The sequence below is a fragment of the Chionomys nivalis genome, chromosome 2, assembly GCF_950005125.1.
Source record: "Chionomys nivalis chromosome 2, mChiNiv1.1, whole genome shotgun sequence".
Taxonomy (NCBI): domain Eukaryota; kingdom Metazoa; phylum Chordata; class Mammalia; order Rodentia; family Cricetidae; genus Chionomys; species Chionomys nivalis.
The window spans coordinates 73,083,589-73,096,336 of record NC_080087.1 but is presented as its reverse complement, the minus strand read 5'-3'; positions in this window follow the sequence as shown (position 1 = coordinate 73,096,336).

The window sequence follows — 12,748 nt, the reverse complement described above, 5'->3', positions numbered from 1 at the left end:
TAATCCCAGCACTTGGGAGGCAGAGGCAGGCGGATTTCTGTGAGTTCGAGACCAGCCTGGTCTACAAGAGCTAGTTCCAGGACAGGCTCCAAAACCACAGAGAAACCCTGTCTCGAAAAACAAAAACAAAAATAAAAAAAAATAATAAATAAAATAAAATATCCCTACAATTCAATTCTTTTCTTTCTTTCTTTCTTTCTTTCTTTCTTTCTTTCTTTCTTTCTTTCTTTTTGTATGTAAGTCAAGTGTGTGTTCATGGGGGTCCAAGGAGGCCAGAAAGGGTGATCGATCCTCTGGACTGGAGTTATTCATGGTTGTGAATGTTTTCTCGAGACAGGGTTTCTCTGTGCAGCTTCGGCTGTCCTAGAACTCGCTCTGTAGACCAGGTTGGATCAAACTCACAGAGATTCACCTACCTCTGCCTCCCAACTCTTGTGCAGTATCTATTAGAGAAGAGTTCTTGGGCACAGATTTAAGCCAACAGAAAGTTTTTATTAGCTGGCTGGTGACTAAACACTGTGTGTTTGGGATCCCAGTGTAGCCCCAAGCCTTCCTCAGGGTGAGCTTTTAAGCACAAAAGCTAAGCTGTATCCTGGGTTGACACACTTCAGCTAACAAGAACAGTTAGCCAGAAGCAGAACTGCAGAAGCCAGAGAGCAAGGTTAGAACATTTAGAGACTTTTCAGGAACTATGGACTTCGAGGGATTAAGTCTTTGTTTCTGTTTTGGCAGGTGGTGCTGTCTGTGTGCTGAGTTTTATGACCTGAATGGTTTTCCCATCATGGAGTCAGTTGTGCTAAGGTCTGGGGGGCTGTTACACCCCGCCCCTCATGGAAGGTATCAGGGAAGTTGGGTAGTTAGTTAATCTATCTGTGGATAGCGCTACATTCCTGCCTTCCTATAGTTTTCTATCTTACGATGGCTCCTCCTGGCTCTTGCTGATGATACCATGGGTGTTTGTTAAATCAGTAAGCTGATTTTCACCTGGTTTGAAATGTGTGGGTATTGGGTAAGTCCATCTACCTGGTAGAGACCAGTCCAGGCCTACTGAGTCCCAAACTTGGCCTTGCGTTCATGACAAACCCATCATCACTGTCCACTCTGGCCTGGCTATCGTTTGCTGTCAAGGGAGATGGAATAGTGTTCCCCTCCTCCAGAAAGGTCTGTTCCTGTTCTATAGTCAGACTGTGGACATGCCCTTTTTGAACTAGGATGTATGGAAGGATCTCATGTTGAAATCAGTCTGGATTTCTGATATGGGCCTTAAATCCAATGACAGCCTTTGTAAGAGGCAAAATCTTTGCCCACCAAGTAAGAAATTGGTAGCGCCACCATCCCTTGAAAAGGGGTGGGGAGGAGGAGGTATCGTGCTTGTGCTTGGTCATCCTCAGAGCTAAGAAATCACCATTTTGGGGAGTTGAGCTGAGCCCCTTGTAGAAATATTATACATTCTAGACTTGACTGTTTACAATCCATCATGCAGAGTTGGGAAGTGTCATAAGATCTCATAAGTAGATAGTTGTATGCAGCCTTAATTGCATGAGGTCTTGGAGGGGCTAGACTCTATAGGCCAGGAAGACTAGGGGAGGGAGGCTCCGTCTATTCAGCTATGGCTATGGGGAAACCATCCTCTCTGCTGAATAAAGACTTTTCAGGTGGGGGATGTTGAGAGCGGAGTAGCGACACCTCTGTAAGTCACCCATCACCTGTGCCTTGTAAGGAAACCCAGTAACTCACACTGGTTCCGCAGAGTGAACTTCGGTGGAGTGAGCCTTCATTTTCCATTGTAACATTAGCAGACTGAGTAGACACAGCTTACATCTTCCCCTTGGAGGGAATTTTAGTAGTAAGAAGGAAGGAGATGGGGAGAAGAGGAGGAAGGAGTGGATGAGCAAAGGCCGTGTGGCTGTAGAAGCAGAGACTGGAGTGATGCAGCCAACAAACTACGAAATACCTGGAGCCACCAGAAGATGGTTTAGTGTTTTGTTTTGTTTTGTTTTTGTTTTGAGAGGGTCTCTTTATGTAGCCTTGGCTGTGCTGGAGCTCACTATGAAGACCAGGCTAACCTCCAAATCACAGATCTGCTTGTCTCTCTCTCCTGAGTGCTGAGATTAAAGGACTGTGCCACCAACGACCAGAAGTTGAAATTAGTATGAAAAGATCCTTTCCTACAGCCTCCGTGGGGCACAGGATCCTACAATACCTTGATTTTTGAACTTCTGGCTTTCAGAACTCTGACAGAATAAATTGCTGTTATTCCAAACCACCAGCCACAGGAAACTGAGATACCTTAGAAACCCATCTCTGTCTTGTTGGCCTTTGCTTTCACCTCACTTGGAGAGACTCCTGGCAGCTTTGTGGCATCAGTCTGGATTGCCAGCCCCCCTCATTCATTGACCCCGTCCTAGTTGGACTCATTCTGTGGTAAACCCCTTACAGACTCTATGTAGACATTAGTAGTCTAGGAATCAGATCATTTACTCTTCGGGACAACATTATGACACAGACATCCCATTTTACGTGGCCATGACAGACTAGAGAAATGAAGTACTGGTTAGTCAGCAGAAGAAGGTAAGGCCTGTGAGTAGTGGAGGTGGCTGGCTCTAGAACATGGAGTCTCCTGTCTTACCTGGTCTGTCCTTCCTCCTGCACTGCATCTCCCACAGCTCTGTAGGTACCTACATTTGGTCCTTTTTTTAATAGACCTGGCAGGACCTGGGGAAGAATTTACTCTGTTCCACAACCTCTTCCAAGGATATTCTGCATATTGCATAATCATATTATTATTTGTAATGAGATCGGATGAGGAAGCAGGAACATTAGTCATGTGGTGGCAGTCTCAAGAGAACCTACCTCAAAAGAAGGTGGGAAGAGATATCTATCCCAAAATGGTCCTCTGATCTCCACATGTATGCTGTTGAATATGCATCCTTCCCCACAACAATAAAAACATCTTAAAGACATGCAAACAGGCAAAATGGGTTTGGTGAGATGGTTCAGCATACACCCACACAAGAGATTAGTAGATGTAATAAAAAATTAAAAAAAAAAAAGAATGAACCAATGACAGGCATCTCTGTTCCTCCTCCAGCTCCTCCAGCACAATTTTGTCTCCCCCTCTGTAGACTCCATGGTAGACAAGCTGAGCAGTCCCACTGCTCTGGGCCTACCAAAGCTGGCCTCCCATGTGTGGGAGCATACTTGTTATAGGAAAAGGACTTCAAAGCAGAGAATTGTGGCGTTCTGTCCTCTGGGCAGAACATGGCCATTGCCCTCAAACTGTCTCAGCAGCTATGATTACCAGGAGATTCTTTCTGCCAAGGAAATGGTTTTTTTTTTATGAGGCTACTCTCCTCCTAGAGGATTTATACACAGTTAAGAGGTTGTTTGGTTAAAAGAGAGATTTTCTTCAACAAGTTAACATAATTTTCTCATGCTTCAGTTAAACTCATGGCTTTATCAAGCTTCTACTTTTTTTACTTTTGTGGAATCGTTTTTGTTGGTGGTACCCTGTTTTAGTTAGGGTTTTTGTTGTGAAGAGACACCATGACCACAGCAACTCTTATAAAGGAAAACATTTGATTGGGGTGGCTTGCTTACAGTTTCAGAGGTTCAGTCCATTATCATCATGATGAGGAACAGGGAGGTGTGCAGGTAGATGCATTGCTAGGGCTGAGAGTGCTACATCTTGCAGGCAACAGGAAGTTGAGTGACTCACTGGGCAGTATCCTGAGCATAGGAAACCTGAAAGCCCACCCCCACAGTGACAAGTCAACAAGGCCATACCTGCTTCAACAAATCCACACCTCCTAATAGTGCCATTCCCTATGAGATTATGGGGGCCAGTTACATTCAAACCGCCACGTGCCCTATCTGAAGTGAGTGGATGTTTGGTCACCTCTTTCCAGAAACAGTTCACACAACACAGGTGCGCTCACTGGCTGCTCAGTTGCCTTCGCTGTAAATTGGGTCCACATGCAGGGTGGCTCAGTGGTACCGGGAAATGATAGGAGGAATGTTTGTTACTGGGGTGGTGATGGCAAATGGAATCAAGTCCCACCCCCACACTCAACTGGAATATTGGGGTGAAGAATGACATTGGCTGGGGATGAATCTCAGTGGTGGAATGCCTGCTTAAAATCTACCAGTGCGGGCTGGAGAGATGGCTCAGTGGTTAAGAGCATTGCCTGCTCTTCCAAAGGTCCTGAGTTCAATTCCCGGCACTCACAACCAACTGTAATGAGATCTGGTGCCCTCTTCTGGCCTGCAAGCATACACACAGACAGAATATTGTATACATAATAAATAAGTAAATATTTAAAAAAAAATCAACCAGTGCGAGGCTGAGGTGTGGCTCGGTGGTGGAGCACTCGTTCAAGCGTGCACAAGGCCTTGAGTTCCATTTTCATCACCGCCACCAGTAAAGCCCACAGGAGCTCTGGGCACTCAGGTTCAGGGGTGTTTGAAGATCTTAACTCTAGATCTTCAGAATTTGGTTGTGGCCCTGCTGATCTGGGTTCGTCTCTCTAAGCCCATTTTGCCTCAATTTTAAAGGGATAGAGTGCTGTAGTCTGTCGGCTTGGTGTGAGGGATTTAGTCTGTTTCATAGCAGGACCCTAGTGACTGATTTCCAAGCCCTATCCAGGGCCTCTACTTTGGAAGTATACTTGATTTTCTGTATTGGCTGACTCTCCCAATCGTGTCTAAGAGCCCAGGAAGAGGAGTTGTTCCTCCAAGATCATGCCTGATACCTTTATTTGTTTACTTATTTTGAGTCCTGGGGATGGCATCCAGAGTCTTTTTTTTTTTTTTTTAAATATTTATTTATTATGTATACAATATTCTGTCTGTGTGTATGCCTGCAGACCAGAAGAGGGCATCAGACCTCATTACAGATAGCTGTGAGCCACCATGTGGTTGCTGGGAATTGAACTCAAGACCTTTGGAAGAGCAGGCAATGATCTTAACCACTGAGCCATCTCTCCAGCCCGCATCCAGAGTCTTATGCATGCTAGGCAAACCCTCTACCACAGAGCTACAGCCACAGCCCATAGGATGGTGCCTGTATATACTGCAGGTATATACCAAACGTTCACATGTATGCTTCAGTTAACTGCCATCACTGGCAAGTGGCCCACCTTCTTTTTTTTTTTTTTTTTTTTGGTTTTTCGAGACAGGGTTTCTCTGAACTAGCTCTTGTAGACCAGGCTGGTCTCGAACTCACAGAGATCCGCCTGCCTCTGCCTCCCGAGTGCTGGGATTAAAGGCGTGCGCCACCCCCGCCCGGCAAGTGGCCCACCTTTGATTTTGGTTGTTGTTTCTCTGAAGCAGAATCTTCTCATCAGTACGTAGCCAAGAGTGACTCTAATGTACTTTATATTGGAAAATTGTCATGTTCTATTTTTTAATACAGTTTTTTAAAATTCAGTTTTTGTTTTGTTTTTCCAAGACAGGGTTTCTCCATGTAACAACTTTGGCTGTCCTGGAACTCTATAGACTAATCTGGCCTCGCATTTAAAGTCATTCACCTGCCTCTGCCTCCCGAGTGCTGGCATTAAAGGCATGCACCACCACCTCCTGGCAAAATGCAGGGTTTTTTTTAAAGATTTATTTTTTATGTATACAGTGTTCTGCTAGCATATATGCCTATATGCTAGAAAAGGGCACCAGATGGTTGTGAGTCACCATGTGGTTGTTGGGAATTGAACTCAGGACCTTTGGAAGAACTGTCAGTGCTCTTCATCTCTGAGCCATCCCTCCAGCTCTTAAAATGCAGGTTTTTTTTAAAAAAAATATTTACTTTTTATTTGCTTATAGGGAGGCATGTGTGGAGGTCAGAGGACAACTTGGGGGAAGTTGAGTTCTCTCCTTCCATTATGTAGGTTCTAGGGATTTAACTCAGGTTGTCAGGCTCGGCAGCAATTTTTTTAAACACTAAGTTATCTTGCTGGCCTTTTATGTGCTGTTTTAGCTCACTTAGATGGCCCTTTGACTTCAGGCCAAACATGTTTAAGTCATGTGTCCTCTAAATCCCTATCGTGGTGCAGGCTGTACTCCTAGGTCTGTATTAGTGAGAGGGAGAAACAGCAAGAGGGTAAAGGTACACGCTTTTAATCCCAGTACTCAGGAGGCAGAGGCAGGTGGATCTCTGTGAGTTCAAAGACAGTCTGGTCTACAGAGCAAGTTCCAGGACAGCCAAGGCTACAGAGAAACCCTGTCTCAAAAAACAAAAACAAAACAAACAACAATAAAAATATTGTATCACTAGGTGTGGTGGCGAACGCCTTTAATCCCAGCACTCCAGAGGCAGATGCCAGAAGATCTTTGTTGAGTTGGAGGCCAGCCTTGTCTGTATGATGAGTTCCAGGCCAGGCAAGGGTGCATAGTAAGACCCTGTCTTAGAAACCAAAATAAATAAAACAAGGGAAAAACAAAAAAGACAGAAAGTAAAATATTTCCAGTCTATATTATTATTGTTTATCCCATGATATAAAATGTGCATATATGGGAATGAGAGACAGGAAGTGTCCATGGAGAGTACTCAGCTCTTCTGAATTTTCCAGTTAGAAATTCCAAGCATAGCCGGGCGATGGTGGCGCACGCCTTTAATCCCAGCACTTGGGAGGCAGAGGCAGGCGGATCTCTGTGAGTTCGAGACCAGCCTGGTCTACAGAGCTAGTTCCAGGACAGGCTCCAAAACCACAGAGAAACCCTGTCTTGAAAAACCAAAAAAAAAAAAAAAAAAAAAAAAAAAAAGAAAGAAAGAAATTCCAAGCATAGCCGGGCGGTGGTGGCGCACGCCTTTAATCCCAGCACTCGGGAGGCAGAGGCAGGCGGATCTCTGTGAGTTCGAGGCCAGCCTGGTCTAGAAGAGCTATTTCCAGGACAGGAACCAAAAAAAGCTACAGAGACCCTGTCTCGAAAAAAAAAAAAAATCCAAGCATAATGGTTTCAGCAGGGCACTCCCTAGTTGAGTTTTGGGGATGTTTGTAAACCTCTGGTTTGATGGTATTACCTTTCCTTTGCTCTTCCAATCAGGTTACTTAAGTTGCCTCTCCAGGATGTTCTGAACACTCAGTTTGATGATGTTATCTGTCTGATGCTTCTCTCTGCTACTCACTGAATGAAAAAATGAGGACATGACTGCTTCTAGGTATGATGGAGAAGGCTTATTGTAAATATGGGGGAGATTTCAGCCATAGGCACCTGGAAGGGTCCACAGTGAACTGGGCCATGAGAAAAGGTGGGGTGCTGCGAAAGAGGAAGGAGAGAGAGAGGGAGCAAAGAGCACTTGGAATCCAGAGACCAAAACCACAAAGAGACTGCATGTCCAAACTGGCTGATTATATAGGGGTCAGACTGGGGAAAGGGAAGAAGAAGCCCTGCCCCTGGGAGGGAGAGGTTTAGGGTAAGGGTGGGGTGAGAAATGCTGGAGGAACCACAGGTACTGAGTGAGACTTGTCCAGGTTCCTTTGAGACCTAACACTCCAACCCTTTGTTGATGATAAAGGACTACTTCCTGCTGAAACTGGGGCATCAGTGTTGGGGTGGGGCAGGAAGGGTGGAATGTTGGTCAAATCCAAGAAGGGAGAGAGGAGGGTCATAGTAAATAGAGGAGTTGCCCACATTGTGGGACCTTGGGGTTTAGGAGGCTTGAGATGCCCACAGAGGGCATAGGTAACTCCAGGAGCTAGAGAGAGGACACTTACTTTACTGTGTTCGCCTGCATATATGCCTGCACATCAGAACAGGGCACTAGACCTCATTACAGATGGTTGTGCGGTGCCACCATGTGGTTGCTGGGAATTGAACTCAGGATCTCTGGAAGAGCAGCCAGTGCTCTTAACCTCTGAGCCATCTCTCCAGCCTGACACTTTACTAACACAAATAGGCAAGAAAAGGCAAATGGTTAGAGCAGGTGGAGGCAAGAAGCAGCTAAAGAGGTGGACTCTATCTAGAATTTGGAGTCAAATATAGTTGTGGTAGAAGCCAACTGAAACAAATGATATGTACTTGCCTTAGGGGAGTCGGATCAGGAGCTTGGTTTAGAGAAGCTGAGTCCTGGGGAAGGGATCTCATCTATGCCTTGTCTGGGTTTTAGCACCAGATGAATGAAGAATAAAAATGAGGACATGATCACACCTAGGGATGGTTGAGGAGAAGGACTTTATTGTAGATATGAGGGAGAAAACAGCCAGAGCATCTGGAAGGGTCCAGACTAAACTGGGATGTGCTAGGAGGTAGGGGAGGGAGAAGAGAGAGAACAAAGAGAACTTGGGGACCCAGAGACCAAGAACACAAAGATAAAGGGCCAGGGGACAAAATGGCTGAGATTTTATAGGAATCAGGGAAGCTGGGGGAAGGGAAGTCCAGATCATTCCCTGGGCTAGAGAGTTTAGTGTAGGAGGCTAGGTATGCTAGCCAGGGTAACTCTGTAACAGGTACTGAGAGATGCTAGGAGAACCTGCAACTAGAATATACTTTGATATGTTAAATAGCCATTTGTCCTGAGTTTGAGGCCTAACACGATTCCTTTGCTTTTCTTTGCTATATAGTTAAGAAACTTTCTCATTTGAAATCAAAAGCATGGCTATCACTTTATAGACCAATAGAACAATAATCTTGACTTCTAATCTTCCTCCATTTCCTGAGTGCTGGAATTACAGGCACATGCTACCATGCTCTACTTTATGCAGTGCTGGGGATTGAACTGTACATGCTAGGCAAGTACTCTACCAACTGAACTATACTCTACCCACAGCCCCATTCTTACTTAGGTCTTATTGAGACAGACTTGGGTAGCCTGGTCTGGTCTCAAACTCACTATGAAGCTGAGGCTGACCTTGAACTTCTGATTCTCCTGCTTTTCCTCCTAAGTATGGGATCTAGGTTTTATTGTATGCTAGGCAAACATTCTGCCAAATAACCCGAACCCCAGGTCCTCATTGGGTTTCTTTAACTTGGCACATTGCATTTATGGCTAGACCTTTCCTAGCATTTCAGGATGCTTAGCAGTATCTCTGGCTTTCATAAGCAAAATACAAGTAGTGTTGTATCACCACAGCCTCATATCTCCAGACACGGGCAATTGCTCCCTAGAAGAAAGAACTGTCCCCATGTTGAGAACCACAGATACACACACACACACACACACATATACACATACATACACTATACATACATACATATATATATTCACTTGCTTTTATTCAGGACACGGGAGTAAACAATATTAAAAATGTAAGACTAGCATCAAATGCTTGAGTCACGAACATAAAAACCAGGGACAATGGTTGTGGCCTTCCCTGCTCCAAAGAGGGTTGGATATTGGTAAGATGATTTAGCAGGTGAAAGGACTTAGCACCAGGCCTGATGACCTGAGTTTGATAGCCCAAACCCACATAGTAGAAGGAGAGAACCAACTCTCACAAGTTGTCTTCTACCTCTTGGGGTGCTCCAGGACACGTTAGTGTGCATGCCCTTGCTCCTGCTAAATAAATAAACGTAAACTGTAAACTACCTGTAAACTAAAACAGCCAACATCCAGAGCCTGCCATGGAGATGCATGCCTCGTCACAGTGTTTAGGAGGCTGTGGCGGGATCATGGTGAGCGTGAGGCTAGCAGAAGCTAAAGAGGGAGACTTTCAAAAAGCCAGCAAGGGGGCTGGAGAGATGGCTCAGTGGTTAAGAGCATTGCCTGCTCTTCCAAAGGTCCTGAGTTCAATTCCCGGCAACCACATGGTGGCTCATAACCATCTGTAATGAGGTCTAGTGCCCTCTTCTGGCCTGCAGATATACAGACAGAATATTGTATACATAATAAATAATAAAAAAATAAATAAATAAAAAGCCAGCAAAAAAACACAAAAAAACAAACAAAAAAGACCGTCCCTAGTGCCCAGGAGCAGTTTCCTGTTTGCTGTTGTGGCAAGTGTGACATAATATAAAACGACATGCACATTGTCTTGCAGCACTTTAGAGATGAAGACAGTGTTACTGGGGAAACCAAGCACAAGATTCAAGATGGTGACTTCCATTCACCTGGAATACTATACTTCCTTCAGCTTCTCCTGAAATTGTCGCTCTCCTTTTTATACTTTTAAAAATTCTTTTTAGCCGGGTGGTGGCGGCGCACGCCTTTAATCCCAGCACTTGGGAGGCAGAGGCAGGTGGATCTCTGTGAGTTCGAGACCAGCCTGGTCTACAGAGCTAGTTCCAGGACAGGCTCCAAAAAAAAGCCACAGAGAAACCCTGTCTCGAAAAACCAAAAAAAAAAAAAAAAAAAAAAAATTCTTTTTAAAAAATATTTTTATTTTGCCAGGTGGTGACGGCTCACTCCTTTAATCCCAGCATTCGGGGAGGCAGAGGCAGGCAGATTTCTGTGAGTTTGAGGCCAGCCTGGGCTACAAAGCAAGTTTCAGGATAGCCATGGCTACACAAAGAAAACCTGTCTCAAAAATTCAAAAAGAGAGGGGCTGGAGAGATGGCTCAGTGGTTAAGAGCATTGCCTGCGTTCGATTCCTGGCAACCACATGGTGGCTCACAACCGCCTGTAATGAGGTCTGGTGCCCTCTTCTGGCCTGCAGACATACAGAATATTGTATACATAATAAATAAATTTAAAAAAAATTCAAAAAGAAATTATTTTATATATGTGTGTGTATTTTGCCTGCATGTATGTTTTATTTACTGGCCTGGTGGCCATGAAGGTCAAAAGGCAGCAACTGATCCTTGGAATTGGAGTTATGGGTGGTCCTGAGCCACCATGTCGATGTTTGGAAATAAACTCAGGTCCTCTAGAAGAGCAGCCAGTGCTTTTGACCACGAACCATCTCTTTAGGATCAGCTTTCAAGATTCTGGTATAGTAGGTAGGTGTGGTCGTTATTGCCTGTAATTCCAGCACTTGGGAGGCAGGAGAATCAGAAATTCAAAGTTATCCTTGGTCACATAGTGAGTTCCAGGCCAGCCAGTCTCAAAATAACAAAATCCGATGAAGGCCGAAATCAAAGACTAAATGGGGGAGGGAGGCATTATTAGAATTGACGAAAGGGAGTTGGCTCGACCAGGTCACTCTGTCCAAGACCAGGAGAACAAATAGGGTTCACGCCGCCTTGGGGGCTTTACTTCTTCTTTACACCGGTTGCACTTAGAGTTATCAAGAGAACTTTGATGCTCAGTGTTCCGCACTACTTTTAGACCAGGCTTCAGATGGATATTTTAGTACTTTCCAATCTAACTTTTACCTGAACCTGGCAGGGGACTGGTATGCCGTTTCTGCGGTCACCATCTCCTTGATAACACAAGTAACTGTTCCACTTACGGGGGGTCGGGGAATCGCCTGGTCCTGTTGCCACAACAAACAACCCCTCCTCCCTCAATCAGTATACAGGAGGGCGTCTACAGGACTACATTTCCCACCAGGTTTTGCGCTGCCCCCTCCCCCCCAGGTCCCAAGCCCTGAAGACCGAAGGAGTGATGGTGGTCCACTGCACGTGCGGTTCCGTGCTGGCAGCCCCCATGATTATGTGGCATTCTGTTTAGTCCTGCTGCTCTGGGAACAAGGTTCAAAACGGGAACCTTCAGGCCCTCAATGAGTCCGCCACCCTCTCCCCAAACGTTGGTAGAGGCGCGAAACAGCACACTTCCGGCCCCAATCTTTTGCTCCGGTCTTGCCCCGTGTACAGATCCGTAAGTTCCTGGAACCTACTGTTGGGAGACGGTAATTCATGAAGGGAAGTGCCAGGCCTATTACTCGCCGTGGCCGTGGTGACCAACTTCGGGGTCCCCTGTCCCCACTGCTTCACCTGGTCTTTGCACTTGCTCTTTCCCTGGCGCCTTCTTTCTGCTTCAGATTCAACTACAATGTCCTCATTTCAAAGAGGCTGGAGAAACCCTCTATCTCCCTTCCTGCAAATTCTAATGCTCCTCTCAGGTAGATGGTCCTTTAAGTTCTTTGTTAAATGTTGTTTGTTTCTTGCCGGCACTTCCCTATAAAGGCAGGGTCTGACACCGTAGTTCCAAGTGCCCACGGAGGGACTATTGAAAAGACACACACAGGTGCAGAAGGGACCCTCATGTCCTGTGGTATCACTGTGAGTATACAGTAGGACAGACAACCTAGGCTTGAGCTTGGGAACTGTTGATTGGGGTAAGGTTGATCTGTGACCTAGACAGGTGGGGCTGCCTGGGACTAGGCACTTTTGTGTTAACCATCAGCCATCTGTGGTGCTCCTGTTTTACCCAGACAGAGTCGTGGTTAGGTTAGTGCTGGTCCTGGTAGCGTTGGTTTCCCTTGGTGCTTGCCTGCCGCTTCTGCTCAAGCCGCGCGTGAGAACAGCAGCAGCCGGGCGCCCCCTAGTGGTATAATCCTTGTGAAGACCTTGAGTATCTCCAGTCCTGGCCTCCTCACTAGTGGCCGAGCTCTCGTGTTGGCCTACACGTCTGGATTCTTCAGCTCTCAGTGGCAATGGGCATTGTGGGTAACAGGCAATCTTAGGTATTGGAATTTCTTAACCCTCCACAGCAGTCTGTGTTACAGCTCTTGGCCCTGGGTCTGAGAGCTTGGGCCTAAAGACCTGGCAGCTTTGTATTCTAGAGATCAGAGCCCAGTGGGTGCCAGCTGGCCTGAACTGTCCATTTCAGTATCACGGACATCTTGTGAAGAGAAGGCCTGTGCGTGCAAAATTCGTATAGCAGGGCACAGCTATACCATATACACAGGGACCAGGAACCCTGCAAACTGGGGAC